This window comes from Poecilia reticulata, chromosome 7 (assembly GCF_904066995.2).
Source record: "Poecilia reticulata chromosome 7, P_reticulata-male-v2, whole genome shotgun sequence".
NCBI lineage: Eukaryota > Metazoa > Chordata > Actinopteri > Cyprinodontiformes > Poeciliidae > Poecilia > Poecilia reticulata.
In genome coordinates, this window is record NC_088836.1 from 3,173,307 (window position 1) to 3,191,535 (window position 18,229).

Sequence of the window (18,229 nt, forward strand, 5' to 3'; positions counted from 1 at the left end):
ACACTGCCTCCTATGGGTTTGGCATATTCAAAACAACGCTCAGACACGCTTTTATGTGAAAACATTTTTGAAATCGATCTTGTGTGTACAATAATAATTTTTAGAATGTTGTGACGGACATTCATTTTAATAAAGACCTGGCTAGGTGTGTACAAGGCCTGAACTAAACCTTTTTACACTCAGAGACAATTACACAACATGTATATAATGAAATTAAGGGCTAAAAAAGTAAAAGTACATTCTTCATGGTATGTCCCCTTTGAAAGTCAGTTTTGCTTGCAAGAAATGTAGGGGCTGGACTTAAAGCTTTATCACAATATTTTGTGGTACTATTGTGATAACAATAAAAGTGACAAAGAACTATTTATTAATACTTTTTTAGGTAATTTTATCGATGGCTGTGTCTGAATCGCACAGCAATCATAGCTCCACAAACACAATATGAAAAAAACACAATGCTGTTGAAAAAATGTGTCGTATACTTGTTTAGGACACCAGTCACAAATAAGTCTGATTTGTATCACTAAACTGCTCACAGTAACTGCATTTTCATATTTATTAATAGTAATTGACAATGAAAAAACTGTAAAAACAATTTAGAGTTTTTTGGGGGCATTAAACATACTTAACTATAATTTATCATAACAATAAATCAAACTTGTTATCATACGAAATGTATCACGATAAATGATAAACAATACAATAAATGTCCAACCCTAGTTTGATGAATGGAGTTTTTCACCTAATTTCTCCATAGCACTTCTGTGTGGTCTTGTATTAAAGCCTCTCACCACCAGCTCCCCCCTGCAGGCCTTTTTAAATTAATTACAGAGTTTGTTTTTCTTCCTTTAGGATGCTCCTCTAATTGTTTTGTTGATTTGAATCACAACTACTTTAATTTCCCGCTGTGAAGCAGAACTAAAAACTCTTGTTTAGAGGTTCAGATTTGGACAAAGATAAAAAAAGATACCAATACGATATTTCCCCACGTGACTAGCTAGTTTATGACCTTTAAGTTTTGGCAAACTTGCCCTTGTAAAAACAGTCATTTGAGTGAGTTTGCCCGTTCCTAGAATGCTAGAATGCACAGCAAGCTCGGAAAACATTACCAGAAATTTGAAACGATCCCAGAATACCATGCAAATGTCAAAGGTGTTCACAATATCTCAGCCAGTTGTATGATGCTGCAGTTTTAGGGTCACAAAGCTACAATTTTTTTAAACAGAGCTGCATCCAAGAAGTTGTAGGGAAATCATTGGGCCCCAGGTCGGTAACTTTCCAGGCTTGGCTTGGTGTTTGCACTGCAGCGCGAGGAATGCAGCGGTTGTTTTAACATTACAATGGCTTGGCAGGACTCTGCTGCGGCCAACCACTCGCTCGCAGACACCGTCAGACATCTCTCCGGGGTGCCTCCAGCATTGTGCTTCACGGAGGGAAGGGCAATTCAGAAAGCGCAAAGAGATGTGTTTGAAAAAGGTTCCTGAGAACGGGTTCTGTTGAGAGACGATCCTCAGAGCTCAGCAGGTCATCTCGGAGTGGCTTACAGTGAGACAACATATCACATTAATAAAATGAGCCAATTTGTGTGCTGGTTCTTTGGTTTCACATAAACATGAGGGAACAAAGAGTCCCAGGACGTTTGATGAAAGCTGTGTTTGCAGACCTTTCTACTGGATGAAAAGGGGGATATGTGCTGAAACAATAGAAATGTAGGGCACATTTCCTCAGATACGACCAACACTGGATCATGATGACAAAATAATTTATGGAGTTACATAACACGTCATGCTTGAGATCCTTCTTTGGTATATTTTCCTGACATGACGATAGTTCTCGGCTCTCACTTTAACGGGTTGGTTTAACATAATATGGATCAGTTAGTTGTTAAAATATGAAACGAGTTCTTCAAATGTTGGCTGTAAGTTTTAACAAGATACATGTCAAAACAATATTTTGGAACAAAAGTCCAAATTCACATAAAAATGCTAAAGCTGCACTATGTAACTTCTAAAAAATATATTTTTTATATATTTGTTGAAAGTGACATCATGTTGTGACAGTATGGTATCAAAAAAACTCACCCAGTGCCAGACAGAAACAGAAGGCTACCATCAATGTTAACTCCATATAGCATATCAGCACATTGAGCAGCGAGTTCATGAGATTGATTGACAGCACCAAGACCCTCCTCTTGGCTGTGATTGGTTGTTTGTTGTCAGGAATGGTGCATTTCTTGAGCAGCTCAGGAGGAGCTCAATCTATTCACAGATTATCTGACAACAAATGTTAACTTTTTTTTAAATTAAAGTTACACATTGCAAGATTAATATATAAGCATTATTTATAATGTAATCTATTTCAATTAACGATTTTTAAATACAGATACAGCAACTGCAGTGGCAGAAACATGAAAGAATGAAGTCATTAGTTCAATGGAGATTCCTGTGTGCAGAAGTTTTCACTTTTTACAGTTTTTCGTGTTGAGTTAAAGTTATGATTAAAAGTAGAATTAGACCCAAGAGAAATGTACTTTTTTTCCTTTTTAACCAAGTCAGATAGAAATACAAAACTGATGAATGACTGATGAAAGCCTTGCCAGTAAAACATAAACTCACCACAAAGGCACAGTAAACAAAAGTGAAGCCAAAGAAAAGCAGGCTGCCATTTAAAATATGTCACAGAGCAACTGTGCAGACAAACAGGGCTGACATTACTTACATCATTACTTTGAGTTTGCAGACAGACAAAAAAAAAAACAAAACAAGTATTATATAATTTATTCAGTAAAGCTGTACTTCAATGTTTTTATACTAATTTTGAAGTATTGCATTAGAAAAGGTTGACGGAAACAAAATTCAAAATAACTTCTTGTATTTCACAGAAATGTTTTACATTTTTGGCTTAGTCGAAATGCAGTTAAAGGGCCAATGGGAAGACATTTACCCTGCAAGTTCTGATGCGGCAAACTTTACAACTGACTGGTGGATCTGTACTATACCGAAGGCACAGAACTTGGAAAAATGTCAAAATTCAGACCTCCAGCTTGGGGAGAGAATTCTGCCCATGTTTCTGAGATGTGAGCTTCATGCTAGTTTGCGACATGTTGGCTACTTCTGTTTATTACAGCTTTATGTAGCAGCGTCAACATCTAACGAAATTACACTTTGCATAGTCTTGTTGATTCACTTCAAATCAATAAATGGACATATGACTAATTTGCACTTTTTTCTTTCTTTTTTGCAGCATTTTAAAAGTTCAGTTCAGTAAAATTCAGATGACACTTGGATTGGACAGCTAAAGACAAGGTATTATGAAAAAGAACTGGAAAAGTTTGATACCCTGCTGTTCCTCTTGTCTTTATGGTTTTCTATAAAGTTTCCATTTGCCACTTAAATGAAGGATTTACAATTGGTAAATTAGTTTTTGAGAAATCTGAAAGGAAAAAATCGTATATTACCAGGGATTTTATATTTTTACATTGTTTGGAGCTCTGCGTCATATAAAAATCGGACAGTGTCATGTCGCGTTTCAATAAACTAAAGAACAAATTAAGTTGGCATTAGTCTCTTTATGTGACACATCATGTCCTTTCAAAAGTCAAGATAAACTCCTGTTCACACTTGTTCATAAAGTCGTCCTTTGTGTTCGGTGAATATGTCTTTCACCCATCTGACATGCCCAGGCAGTCAAAGTACATTTTCTCTGACAGATGGCATTTTCTCATTCCTAGAGCTTGTCATGCTTGACAGCAGTAATTTATGGCTATTTGACAAGCCTTGTCCCTTCTGCCTTCTTTTATTTCCAAAGTAAAGACTTCTGGTTTCTTAAGGATTAAAACTATGGTTTCATGTTAAACCATGGATGCACAAAGGTTGACATTTGCATTTGCAATATTAAAAGAAATGCATTTTTATAGCTTGCTGTTGTAAATCTTGAAGTAAAAGCATAAAGCAAGATGTTTTTTTTTTGCTTGTAAATCAAGGTATTCTACAGGGCTTTAGGGTAAAAATACTTAACTAAAGAGTTTTGCAAATTTTGGCAAATTGCAGCTTCGGGAGCTAATGACTGGCCACTGGACCAGATATAGGTCCAGTTTGAATATGAAGCTTCATTTTAAAGAAAATACAGATTGACAATGCAAGAAGAAACACATTTTTCACAATATCACATATTCTGATTGTTCTTGATCAGAGCTTAAAAATATATATAAATAAATAAAATAAAAAAGGCAGCAGAAAATGGCTCAAAGTTCAAAGCACACCAATAATCCAAACCTATATTCTACTGATTTCTTTGTTTTTTCTTTTTCATAATGTCACATGATGTCCTGAGTATTAAGCATTGAAGTTCAAAGGTGTGTGCGACTCAGACCAAGCCACTCCTTAATCTCCACACCTCTGGAGGTTTTTATTTTTTTTGCAAATCGAATAACTTTAACGCTGCATTTTGTGTTTACTTAGGTTATATTTGTCTGCTATTAAAATTCATTGGCTTATCTGAAAGTTTTAAAGGCACAGTATTATGTTTTATGTAAAATTGACATTTTTTTAGCTTTACATCATGTTATAATATTATTCACTCATCACAAACACACCTGGAGTGTTGCCTTGATTCTTTCAAGCATGTTTGATAACTCCTTTCATCTCCCAAGGCAACCAATCAGGATGCAGAAGCGCTCATTTTTAAGTCTCCAAGCTAAACTTCCAGCTCACAGAGCGCCCCTCAAAAACAGACAATGCCTTGGTTCCTAATCTCAGATTTCCATCAACTGTATATGCCTTCACATACACATGGTTAAGTTTGCATGTGTATAGCAACCACATAGCACATCTGTTACACACTAACGGATTCTGCTTAACGTTGGAATCAGCTGCCCACTTAATTGCGTTAGCCAGAGGGGTTCCTCTGCTCGACTCTGATCTTCTTCCTGCTTCCTCTCAAGGCTGGTGGATGGTAAAATTACCCTCCACAGAAACTTAAAGTGGCAGAGATGTTATGCAGATACATCTGTGAAATACACCACTACACGCAGAGCAGCACAATGCATGTAGAGAATCATAATTTAATGGAGGAAGAAAACTTGAGAAATCTGATAATGAAAGAGTTTCTTTTTGTCATTTATTGTTTATGCCAATAAATGATAGAAGCATTACTGTGCTATGATTAATCTTCTAGATTCTCTGTAAAAGCACAGATCGTATCGTGTCATATAGACAGAAAGGAAACCATGGAAACAAAGGCACAATAAGGCCTTGCTGACAAGAACCATGATTGTCAGTTTTTTACATGAATCTAATAGTAACCAGATGTTGAACATATAGTATAATAATGCCAAGATCCCTTTGCAAAGAAGCTGAAAAATGTCAGTTTTGCAGCAAATCAGGAGTAAATTTACAGTTGATTCATTTTCCAATAAATGAACTGAATCCAAACACTCCGTGTTTAGAGTACGGAGAGCCGAGAAATTAAAAGCCAAACTGAACACAGATTTAATTTAAATATGTTGCTTTCCAGCATATCTGAAAATCAATGCTCCCAATATTATGTAAGTTGGAAAAACATGAATAAGAAAATTTCAACTAGTTTCTAGTTGCAGTTTTAACTGCCAATGCACATTTTGTAACACCAATGAATGTTTTGTCTGCAGTCTAGATTTCCAACTGTTTGCTGAATGTTCACTGCTGCTGCAAATAACTACAATATTTTTACCCACATATTAAACCACGTGGGTGCATGCATATACTTTGCAAAGAGAATTCAGCTTTCATTCTCAGATGACCAGACAATCAATAGTGACAAAAATACAATATGGTGATATCACAGCAAAAACACAGTTTGACACAGATGCACACTGGGCATTTTGTGCTTCATGCCGGTAAACAAGCTGCCTTTCAATTGACCATGTAATTGCACAATTTAAAACTTCAGAATAAAATTCACTAAATGGAAACACACCAATTTAGAAAAAAAAAAAAAAAAATTTGATCAAAAGTTTGGATGCGGTGGGTTTTTTGACCAGAATTAGTTTATTTCACAAAACTGCAATGGAAACGTTTTCTTTTGCATCACAAGACAGATGATCAACAACCATTTGCTGCTAGAGGCACAAACCACGAAGAAGACGAGTACAGGAAGTAGTTGGAGGACGATGGTGTGGCATGTTTTTAATGGCTCATCGTATGAACAGACCAATTCACCTGTGATTTTTAATTGCATTTCTTATCTTCACAATTGTGAAACTGTGTTTTTTGACATAAACATAATGTCGACTAAGTTTTGCACAAATTTCTAATAACACATTTACTGACTTGAGCAAAATCTATTTGGCAAGATCACTAGCTGTGTGATAGCTTTTAATTCAACTCCAAAATATTCCCCCTTTCCATTAGAGGGTAAAACTCTATACATAAAAACAATAAAATGTTTATACCTGCCATTAAGCAATTTATTCCAAATTGACTTGTCATGAAGTGTTTTTTAAGCACCCTTAACAGCACACTATGTTTTTGGTGAAAATGTACAGCTAAGACTATTAAAAATCCACCTTGGAGGTCCTGCTTTGTTCATGTAAAGAAAGTGAACTATTTACCAAAAACAGTTTAAAGTTCACTTCAAACTGGAAGCATTCCAGAGCTTGTCCTGTACACAAGGCTGAGATTATTGCTGCAGACAAAAAAAGGAGGAATGTCACAAGCAACGACTGCCTCTTCTTGTAGCCTACATGATTTAGGCCTTTGGATCTGTTGCTTAATATTGTGTACAGTATAAAGCTCTGTGTGTGCTCAGGGATGCAGCCAAATTACTTCACCGCAGTAGAGTGGATTGTGGCGCCAACAACTATATTGCTGGCTTTAGTCTGGTGTTTTCTATCCCGCTTTTTTTTTTTGCAGGCATGCTGAAGAATAATTTTACACTAAACTCTGTACTGTAAACAGAGTCAGCTGCAAAGTATATGAAGTGTGTAAGAAATAGAAGACATTTTTGCAAAGTGTGCCTTTGTCTTTCACAGTGGACCCAAGAGTCTCCTCAAGGTGTAATAAAAGCTCTGATTTCAGAGCCAAAAGCCTCAGAGTTTCTGTGTAAAATGGTCCTTGGTGTTGCTGCCTATTAACTGTCTCATTTATCCTAATTTGCTGTGGACCATTTACATAGTTAGTGTTCACAAGAGCCCTTAAATTGAGGCCGCATTAACTTCAGCAACAGGCTTTGGACACATGTATTAACCGCTTTCCAAGTTAACTTTCCAGTTAAGTTGTAAGTTTTCAGCAGACTGAACACGAGAACAACATGGAGTCCAAATATCGATTTCTCCAAAATACTACAAGCGGCCAGTCGCTGAATTTCCCTAGCAAATGTGAACAAAACTTTGACATTCTCCTAAAAAAAAAATATATATATATATATATTGCAATCACAGTATGTCCATTAAATAAGAAATGCAATTAAAATAACACATTAATAAGTTTGCTGATGTAAAAGATAATTACAAAATCATGGCAGCAACAGACATAAACATTAGCCCTGATCAGTCAAAGGAAACACTGATGTCTGATTGGGCATTGCAGCAACAAGCTCCTTATACTTGGGATCAGCTATGCTGCGTTTTTGAAAAATTATAGTAAATTATTTTACAGAAGAGCAATAGATTCAACACTTTAGATTGACAAACTGAACATTTGATAAACTATGCTAGGCTGTGAGAGCTCTGGTGAAGGCCATTGGCTAAAGACAAGCACATTGCTGCTGTATACACAATGGTGTGAGTCATGTGATGCAAAAGAGTGTCCATTGTAGTTTTGTTGCAAAATACACTAATTTTGATACAGCTGAAAAACCACTTACTGCTAGCGGAAAAACATTTCATCAAGAAAAGTGAGATTTTTTTTCCCGAAAATTGGTGTGTTTCCAGTAAGCAAATTTACAGAATTTTATGGTTAATGGAATTGCAACCAACTAGTGGTTTTCACTGAAACTGACAATTATGCAGGATTCAGAATGTAGACAAATGAATTTTACAAAACCTACAATGGCCTAGGAAAGTCAACAAAATGCAAAAGTCAGCATAAGTTATGTTAAAACAGAAGTTATGATAAACTTGTCTTCTGCTTAGCATTGTTTCCACATTTGGTAGACCCTTTTGGGCCACCGTAACAGATATGATCTAAACACCATTTACTATGTTCAAAAATGGCATGTATATAAGAAAAACACCCATTGAGAATTTGCATACTTGATGCAGCGACTTGTCTGATCTATTTGTAATATATATCTGTCATAAAATGGGTTAGTTGAAGGTGAGGATGGACTCAGCTGGATCCAGGATAAGATGAAGAAATCAGTTTAATGAAGCCCAAAATGTACACAGGCCAGAAGAGCAGAAGAACCACGAGACACAAACACAAACTCAGGTAGAGAGACAAGGATTCAGCAGGGAGCAAGAGACACAGGTGAGCTTAAATACACAGGGAGGAATAAGGAGAACAAGAACCAGCTGGAACCAATCAGGTGCTTGACAAGACAACACAGGGACTAAATTAACTGAGAAACACACAAAACCTGCAATCGCACAATATCTTGTTGTATAAATACAAAAAACAGGATATTATTTTGCATATCCAATAGAAAACGAACATGGAAGTACATGAAATTTCAGAAAACAATAATTTCAATAGTGAATATTTTATATTTACATTTTATAATTTACATTTTAACTCATGCAAAGCACTTTGACTTGCCTTATTGCTGAAAATGTGCTATATAAATAAAATCACCTTACCTTACATGTAGTTGTTCACTCTATGCATCAAGCTTTAATCACCAAACTGTAAAACATTTTAACCATCTGGCCCAAAATGAGATAAAGAAAATTTTCCGGCCAAGGTAATTGAGCTTAAACAAATTAGTTGTGCCGACTTTGGCCTTGCTTTTGTTTCCACTGGAAGAAATAAGTGAGCTACTTGGTAATTTAAGCAAAAGAAAGAAAAAACAAGCATTAGAGCTGGAAGTTAGATTAAATGGCCAGTTGATTCACACACTACCAAGGTGGAGAACTTGGAGCTTGAGATACTGTCATTGATTCCAATCAGGGAGCCATTTCCCTGCGATAATTATTCCATGTTTGCAGGTGGATGGAAGGGCACAGGCACACTTGTTTTGACTCTCTATTTAGACAAATGTGCAAAAATGTTTTTCAAGGGCACAGTCTTTAATGAGCTTTGGAGACCCGAATGATGACCAGTAAACACTTTAATTACAGTCTGTCAGCCCACAGGGTGCAGCCAGCCTCAAGACTTTCCTTACAAATCTCTGGTTCAGTGGTTTGTTTTGGAAAAGTAAAGTGGAAGAGACTGAAATTGTGTAATCCACTGATCCAACAAGGGTCTAGTGTAAGGCATGCAAATATGTTAACACTTCTAAATAGTCAGGAAAATTTTATTTAACTTTTTATATCAAAAATGCCATTCCTGCGCAAAATGTTAACATCAATGCTGCTTTTATTGCTTGAGTTTTGGCAATAAAAGCAGCGTCCAAAACATAAACTAAATTAAACTGTTACTATGTTGAGGTTGCCAGTAAGTATGCCATAGCTGATGTTCTTTTAATGCCAACTTTATAAAACATGGAACACTACCAGCTTCAGGGTGTCAACTCAAATGAAGAGGATCAAATACAGTAAACTGTGAACTATCGATAGGTTTAAAACTTCAGTCAGTATATGAGACTTATGTAAACTTTTGACACTACCTGGAATATTTGCATTACATTTAAACCTGTATTTCAATGGTGACCATTGTGTTTCAACTGCCAGTGATCGTTTCACCTTCTCCACTGTGTTTAACTTTTGGTAAGATATTCCAGCAGAGCTTTTGATGTTATTTATCCAAAGAACATTGTTCCATGAGTCTTTTGGAAAACTAATTCTTGCTTGCATGTTTTCTGTTCCTTTTTTTAAGATCAGTCTTTCTCTAGGTAGTATTGAAAAACAAATCATACTTGTTCAATTATTTTTTACATTTGTACTCTCACATAGCTCACAGATGAAGTGAACATGTTGAATACTACAATATTTAGATCTTAGTGTTTTTTGCTATTTCTTGAAATACACAGTGTGGCATTTGGGTGCATTTGCTGGGATATCCACTTTCGGGGAGATTTAGACCTGCTTTACATAATGTCTGACTATAAAAAATTGTTCTGTACCGTAGATTGATTGACCCCAAATATCTTTAAAGGAACCTTATAACACTTCCCACACTGTCCACCGCCGATGTGTTTCCCATCTGGCATTTGGTTGACACACAGAGATCTTTATGCCAGACCAAAAATAAAACAGCTGATTGTGATTGATTAAGCCCATTCACACCAGCCGTGTTTGGTCTGTTTTATTCAAACTCCATTTCGTTTCCCTATAACTTTGGTTAAGACTGGGAAACTGTGAATGCACAAACTCTGATGCTGACCAAAGAAGCAAGCTCTGGTCCATCTAAAAACCAATGTGTCGACTTGGTTGAAATAAACTCTGGTGCGGTTCAAATGTGTGTGTGAACACCAAGTGGACCGGAGACCGCTTCAAAAGCAGGAAGCAAGCTATAGCGCATGGCATTCTGGGTAAATACAATCAAAACAAAATATGTGTATGTCTAAAATGTTTATTTTATTAGTCTGATGTAATATTCTGGTTCTAAATACCTTTTTTTTATTAAGCTTGTCATAATTAACAGAAACAGACTTTCAAACATCCATTTAGCTATAGTTTAACTACATTTATTTATTTATTTACAAATAAATTGACTTTTTACTAATATTCTAATTTACTGAATGGGTCTCTGCACATATATATATATATATATATATATATATTATATATATATATATATATATATATAATTTTTTTTTTTTTTTTTTTTTAAGTTTTTCTTTTTAACGGTTTTTTTTTACTTTAAAATTTTACCAGTCATGTCAATTGGAGCATTGCCAATGTCTGTCATTTTCATTTTGGGGAGAGTCATTGAAGTTTTACAGAACGTTGAGCTTTGTGTTGTTCCATTGTTAGTTAAAGCAGTAGGGTAACGACTGATTGCTGGTCAAGAGGCATAAAGTTGGAGAAACGTTGACAGGCAGGCATGACCTGCTGTAATCTCATACTGTGTTTCAGACTAGGGAGAGAATGGATGCCTTTGTTTGTGCTCAAGTTAATTATTGGCATTTTTTAGTACTTCTGCAACCAAAGTCTGTATTCTGGTGTTAGCTAATTGATACCAGGACTATGAACGTATTACCACAATCCAAAATCAAAGTAAACTGGAATCTGGAGCCAACAGCTGGTCCTCTGGACTGGGGTTGGCAAAAATACACAATTTAGACTTACTAACATTCCACTAATAATATGTTTTCTTTCAGTTTTATTACTTACATGGGTTTTATAGCTTGTACCAAACATCCTTTCATAAACAAAAAACTTGCAAATGCAGTTTGGATGGGAAATAATTATTCATTCTGTTTTTCATCATATATTCAAACTACTGTTAGAAAACTGATTTAACGTCACGTGCAAAATGTCAGATTAGCTGTGGAAGGTCTCACATGTTCCAGGAAAGTACATCTTACTGATGAACTTATATGCTTGGATGATGCAGAAAACATATATAAACAACAATAAATGCAAAACAATTATTTAAAAGAGCAGCATGTCTGCACATCCTTAAAAAGTTTTAATTTATGTACTTTTTTCTCCCTGGACAAAAGTTGTGCCTGAGGAGGTCTTCATTATGTTCTGTCACTCAAGGCGGTTGAGGCCACCAGTAACTAGCTGCTGGTGTACCCTAGCTAGCTAGCTAGCTAGCTAGCTTTTTGGTGTCTACCATGGGTAGGTTTAAATTTATCGCCAGTTTTCCTGAACAACATTCGTCTTCACCACCGGCTCACTGATCCCATGGGGTGGCTAAAGCTCCCCACAAAACAGTTGGCAATGCAACTACTAGCACAGATATAAGAGCAGCATTAGGCCCCACAAAAACTCTAAAGTCTGAGGTTTAGTGGATTTCAAAAGGTCAAGCATCAGGTTGACCCAAGAATTATATTTCAACAAAGTTGAAATAAGGAGGAAAATACAGCTGAGTAGGAGGAACCAAAAAAACAATATAAAGCTATAAAATGTGACTTTCTTTTGGACATTCCTGTCACAATACAGGTCATGGTCTTAAAACGGCCTTACAAAGTTTAAAATTTGAGTTGGTAAAGCTTGCAGAAACCCTGAAGAAGTAGCAGAAAGAGCAGTGGGCAAAATGGGGACAATTAGATACCTGGATGTCCAGAAAATATGCCCCACCTTAGTCAGGCACTGTCGCTTCACACCTAATGGTGCATTCACACCAGCTCTGTTTGGCTCTGGTCCATTTGCCGAGAAAGTCTGAAACATTTGGGGAGGAAGGATTACACAACTGAACTCTGATGCGAAATCTGGTTAGCATTTGGTTTGGTTGAAGTGAACTCTGGTGCAGTATAAATGCATATGTGAATGCAAGTGAACCAGAGACCGCTTCAGAAGCAGGAAGCAAACTAGCTAGCGTTGAGCATTCTGGGTAAATACAACCAAAGCAAATGCTCAAGTCCAGCGCTAGCAGGAGAAATGGCTTCTGGACTTTTACCAAAAGTTTACAAAAAAGACAAAAGAGAAATCCTCCAGCCCCCAAAATCTGACATCACTCCTTTATAGTCTTTATGTTTTGTGAAGACTAAAGTTGTGCTCTGTCTTCTGAGGTTTTCCTGTCGTTTCCATCAGTAGCTTTTGGTGCAGCGCCACCACAGGCGAGGGGGTGACAAGTTTTTCAAAGTTTGGCTTATTTTGTTCAGTTATTCATTACAGTTTAACCTTATTTTACATTCTTCCTGCCAGCTATGTTGATTGTGTTCATTTACCTTTAATTCAACCAGCTAATAAAAGAATGGAAGCTCTGCCTAGAGAGTTTTAATTCCCAAAGTTAACTCCTTATTCAAATGTAAAAATTTCCCTAAACTGACGACTGCTCTATACATGATGAGAGAGAAACGCTGAGTTGACTCTTGCCTGGTGGGTTTTAGTATTAGGCACAACCAGGCAGTACAAAAAAATGCACTTAAACTCTCCGGTTACATGCGGTTATGCATGCGTCTGCATATTTCTTCATTATTTTCATGCACTTTTATAGTTTTGTTTGCGTTTGCTGACAAGTTGAAAGTGATTTTCTGACTATAAGCTTTAGCTCAAAAGGCTCCAGCCAGCTGCGTGCGTGCCTGATCCAAAGAGTATCACACATCTGTCCATCTGCACAACAGCAGACGCAGCGCTAGCAAACAAGCCCCCCCCCCCATTCAGCCCCACGCTGTGAATTCCGTACATTCACGGGACCCGAGGGCAACTTTGAATGAGAGCTTTACTCTCTCCAGTGCCTTTCAGAAGTGCATGTGCACGTCTTAATTCGTGGCCTCTTTTCTTAAAGTGCTGTTAGAATGAGTGTAAACATGCATAATGCAACTACAGAGGTGCTACACCACCGTAAATAACATGTGGTAGAAGGTGGCAAGATTGGGATGGATGTTTTGCTTTTTACGGCTCCTGTGAGGAGGTATACGCACATGCATGTGTTAGCCAAACCGCACAGGCACACACACGTATGATGGACACACCCTGCACCCCTACACCTGAATATGTAAGAGAGCGTGTGTGTTGAGGTGAAGGCACCCGGTTTTATAAATGCTTTCCAGCAGAAACTGTTTTGTTTACTAAGATAATCTTGATTACTATGTCTACTTAACATTTTTTTCACTTAGGTGAAAAAAAAAAAACAACACTCCAACTTACCATCTTATGTCCTTCTATACCATGAAAATAGTTGTGCTCCAATATAGAGTGCCTTGCAAAAGTATAAATATAAAATATAAATACAAAATAATATTTTAGCAGAAAGCTGTTGTTTTGAAGGTTGTATTTATGTGTCCCTCATCAGACCAGACAATCACCTCATGATAAATTTCATAGATAGGCGCTAATTTCAGGCTAAAGTTTACTTGGTTGTGCAATAATGTTGGTTTGTTTGCTTCTGTGTGTTTTTGTGATGTGTAAAATGTGCAGGGATTTATAGCTGTGCTAAGGCTGATGCTCATCTTACAAAACATGGAATCATTTTTATTTGAAGCTGAAACACAGGAAATATTAAGGCCAGCAGAACCACCACGACTCGCTGCTGTCAGGTGCTGATGTCACGGTTTGCTAGGGACAGACAACACACACGGCTGCTCTTAACGTCTGCGCCTTTTTTAAACGTTTGCCTCGTACCTCACCACGTTTTTAGAACAGGGTATTTAGATTTTTTTTTCCTTTTACCTAAATGCGCTGCAGTCTTATATTAACATGAACAGTGAACCAAAAGTTGAATAACAAAACGATTTATTTATCCAAATAAAACCCATAGGTATTTTTAACATGCAACACTATACAGTAGATTTGTTTATTACAGTGGGGCACAATCTAATTTTTCTAGTCACACAATTGGCTTGTTTATCTTAGCCTTGCTTAACTGCATACAACTCTAGTTTTAGTGCTTTTATGCTAACTTTTTTCAACTTAACTTAAAGTCAAAATTATTGAACCAATGTAAACCACATATTTCAAACAACTGTTTAATGACTCCCCTTTCTCCTTTCTGAAGAGATTTTTTGTGCAGTAGTCTGAGGCGGCTTTTTGTTATTATTAATAAACATCATATACATCAACCTTCCAATGGGAATAGGGATGGAAATTAGCGATTTGGCTATTACCTCTCTTAATTAATATGTAATGTCTCACTTTTAAAAAATAAACAGTAAATCAAAATTATTAACGACTGTTACAAAACAACAAAAGGCACATTTCTGTCATCTACTGACATGGAGTGTGGTCAAAACACTAATCTATGAAAGACATGAGATGAACAAACGGACTGACGGCTCTGCTGGTTGGGGGAGGGGAAGAGGCAGCAGAGCGGCCAATCAGATTTAAAGCTTTAAAACTAATGTGCACTGTTATTCCAGGGTCAGATCATGCATATTGCATTTTTTAATGCAATATGTCAATAATAATATTTCTTAAGGTGGTTATGTCCACTTTATTGTATATTTAAATTATGAACCACACTCATCAAAGATTTACTGTTCAACAGAACCTTAATTTCAACCATGTTTTGACTTTGCAATGTGCGGCAGCTGTAGGTTGTAAAGACTTCAATTTAAAGTTTGTGTTCTGCCACAGCAGCTGGTGCAAGTTTTTAATCACAGCGGGTAGAACGACTTCCAACTGTGCCTAACATCAAATGCATAGTCAAATTGTCAAATAAATGAATGAATAAATAATTTCAGCCAACTCTTACAGCATAACATTCTTTAAATATCTGAGGCACTTTAACATTAAACATTCGGAGAAGCACAGCTTTAAAACTGAAGTTATTGACAACTGCTTGTTAAGAGCTTTGCATGGAAAGTCATGAACACTCAACAGTGAATTCTGTCAGTGTTTTTGGTCTTTTGAAGCAGCAAAAGGATTTAGTTTTCATAAATAATACAGCAGCTTGGAACTTAAAAGGCAAAATCAGCACATATTGTGTGATGCTTTTGCTGTTAATTATCTTATTTTTTTCAGCTAAGATAATATTTACGCCATATTTTTCAGGTGGCTCATGCCATGCCAGTTGTAATTCAGAAAAATGTTTTATTTTCAGAAAATATGCAAGTCAAAATGAAGATTTTTTTAAATATTTTTTTTCAGAAGATTTTGCTCAATTCCAATTAATGCATTCATTAATTGTTCTGTTCCAAAGCATTTTGGGATTTGTATTTTTGTGTGCATATGTATCGTTTACTACAAGTGTAACATAGTTGATTCTGCATTTGGTCCTGTGGGAAAAACAGGCAGACAGCAAGCAGCTAATTTGAAGACCCTTGTGATGCTACTGATTTAAAAGTAACAGAAAATAGTCGTAAACAGGCCTTTTGTCATTAATGTGATCCACGGTGCCTGTTTAACCATCAACAGTTCTATTTTCAGCACATTGAAATAGCAACTTTATTGGCAAGATTTTATGTAGTAATGCACTCCTACCACTCTTTAACAAAGCTTAACGAATCCACAGCATTTTACAATGACAGTTATTGAATCATCACTTTCTATGTTCAGAATGCATTTACTGAGCACAGAAAAAAAAATAGGCTTGTACCTTCTTCCACGGTATCCAAAAGAAAAGAGACTGTCTGGTAGTAGGAAAATAATTCACTCAAAATAACAATCTATGAGCGTAATATGCACAACAGCAAAGATAATAATTCACAACTGCAGTCATTAAATATAAATAAAATTTACCCACTGGAATTTACCCATTTAGCATTGGATCTGTTGTCCTTTCAAAATAAAGGCTGCCGGTGTGCATATAGTTTCTTACCACAATAAACTTTCTGCTTTACAATCTACTTTAATAACATCACACTGCTACACAAGCCAATACCTTCCAACAGTATTAAAACCTCTTCAGCTTTCTCCTTTTTTTCATGCTAAAGCCACAAACATCAAAGAAAAGATAGAGAGAAAAATAAGGCATAAATAATTACTTTCAGCAGTCATTTGATTTGTTAACTGAATCCACCTGTGTGTAATTTAACTTTAGCATGATTTTATTTAATCCAGCTGTTTTTTTAAGATCTCTGAGGCTGAATGAGGAGAATAATTGAACAAATAGAACCTGAAGGATTAAAGAACTCAGTCAACAATAAAGTTATGTAAAAGTTTAAACCATGGTTTCGTTATAAATAGGGGTAAGATCTGATTAAAACAAAACATATCTAATTATTTAAAGGTGTTGTAATTAATTAATATTAATTAGTTACACTATAACAGAAGCCATGGTAATTAAATACTGAAGTAATTTATTAATTTGCCGTGTGACTGAAATATTTTCAAAGCAACTGGTTAACAATATTTAGTTATGCATTAAAGGAATTACTTACCGTATTTTCTACACTATAAGGCGCACCTTCAATTTCCTCAAAAGCCGACAATGCTCCATGTAATCCGGTGCGCCTTATATATGGACCGATATTGAGCCACAGCAGGTCAAGCAACTACTGTAAGAAGCTGCCGACTTCATTTTCGCCTGTAGAAGAAGAAGCGCGCGGTGCATGCTGGGATAGTTGTCAGAACACTGGTTTGTAAGCTATTAATAAAGTCTGACTGACAGATCTACCTACCGACCGTCTAGACTCACTAATAACTTTAATAAGTTAAAATATTAAATTAATTTCTGATAAATGTCTTTATTTAATGGACACATTTATAATTTTACGCAATTGACTACACATTGTTAAGAAAATAAATTTAAAATAAGCTAGTTTTAAAATTTAACATGACTTGGTTGAAATAGCCTAATTATAGTTTTAAAATGTATAACTTATTCTGGCCTCTTGACCTTTATTTTACCTGTAGTTAAGGCAGATTGTTTGCCAAGATCTTTGATCTGCTCTCAGTAGCAATCAGTAGGAAGTTCCAGCTTTTCACACTGATCTGTGAAAGCCATGAAGCAGCAGGACTTCAGGAGTCCCTGTTTTCACTTATTTAGACAACTGGTGTTCAAATTGCAGGGAGTTTCTAACTTTAAAAAGGGTCAGAGACAGGTCCTGATTGGACGAGAAAAAATATGCCTTATTTGAATAAATTAAATACAAGAAGATAAAACTTTCCACACAGAGTAACAGATCAGATCTTGCCCTTGCAATTTCTCCAAAGATATCTTTGCTGTCCCTATCTCTTGTCTCAGGTAATGAATGTGTGTCTCTATTATTTTGTAGTCTTCTGTTGTATCTTCTCACTTTGGTCCGATTTGGATTAAATTCTGAAATTCTGTGACGTCATCACGCATTGTTGTGTTTTGTCCCAAACGCGCCACCGTCAAGAGAACCCGGGATCCAAACAGGAAGAAGGAGAGACAGATTCTTTTCTTAATTTAATCACACAAATAATTCTTCCTTAAAAACATTAAAATTATTATTTCTTGAGTTTAGTTTTTTGTCATTTGGCACACTTCCGCCTCCATAATTAATTGAAATATAATATTTGCCACAATAAAAAACAACTTTTGAATTTAGCTGGATTTTGGTCAACGGTTGACTAAAATTAATCATGACTTCATGACATCAATCATGACATGCATGTCTATGCTATATGCAGACA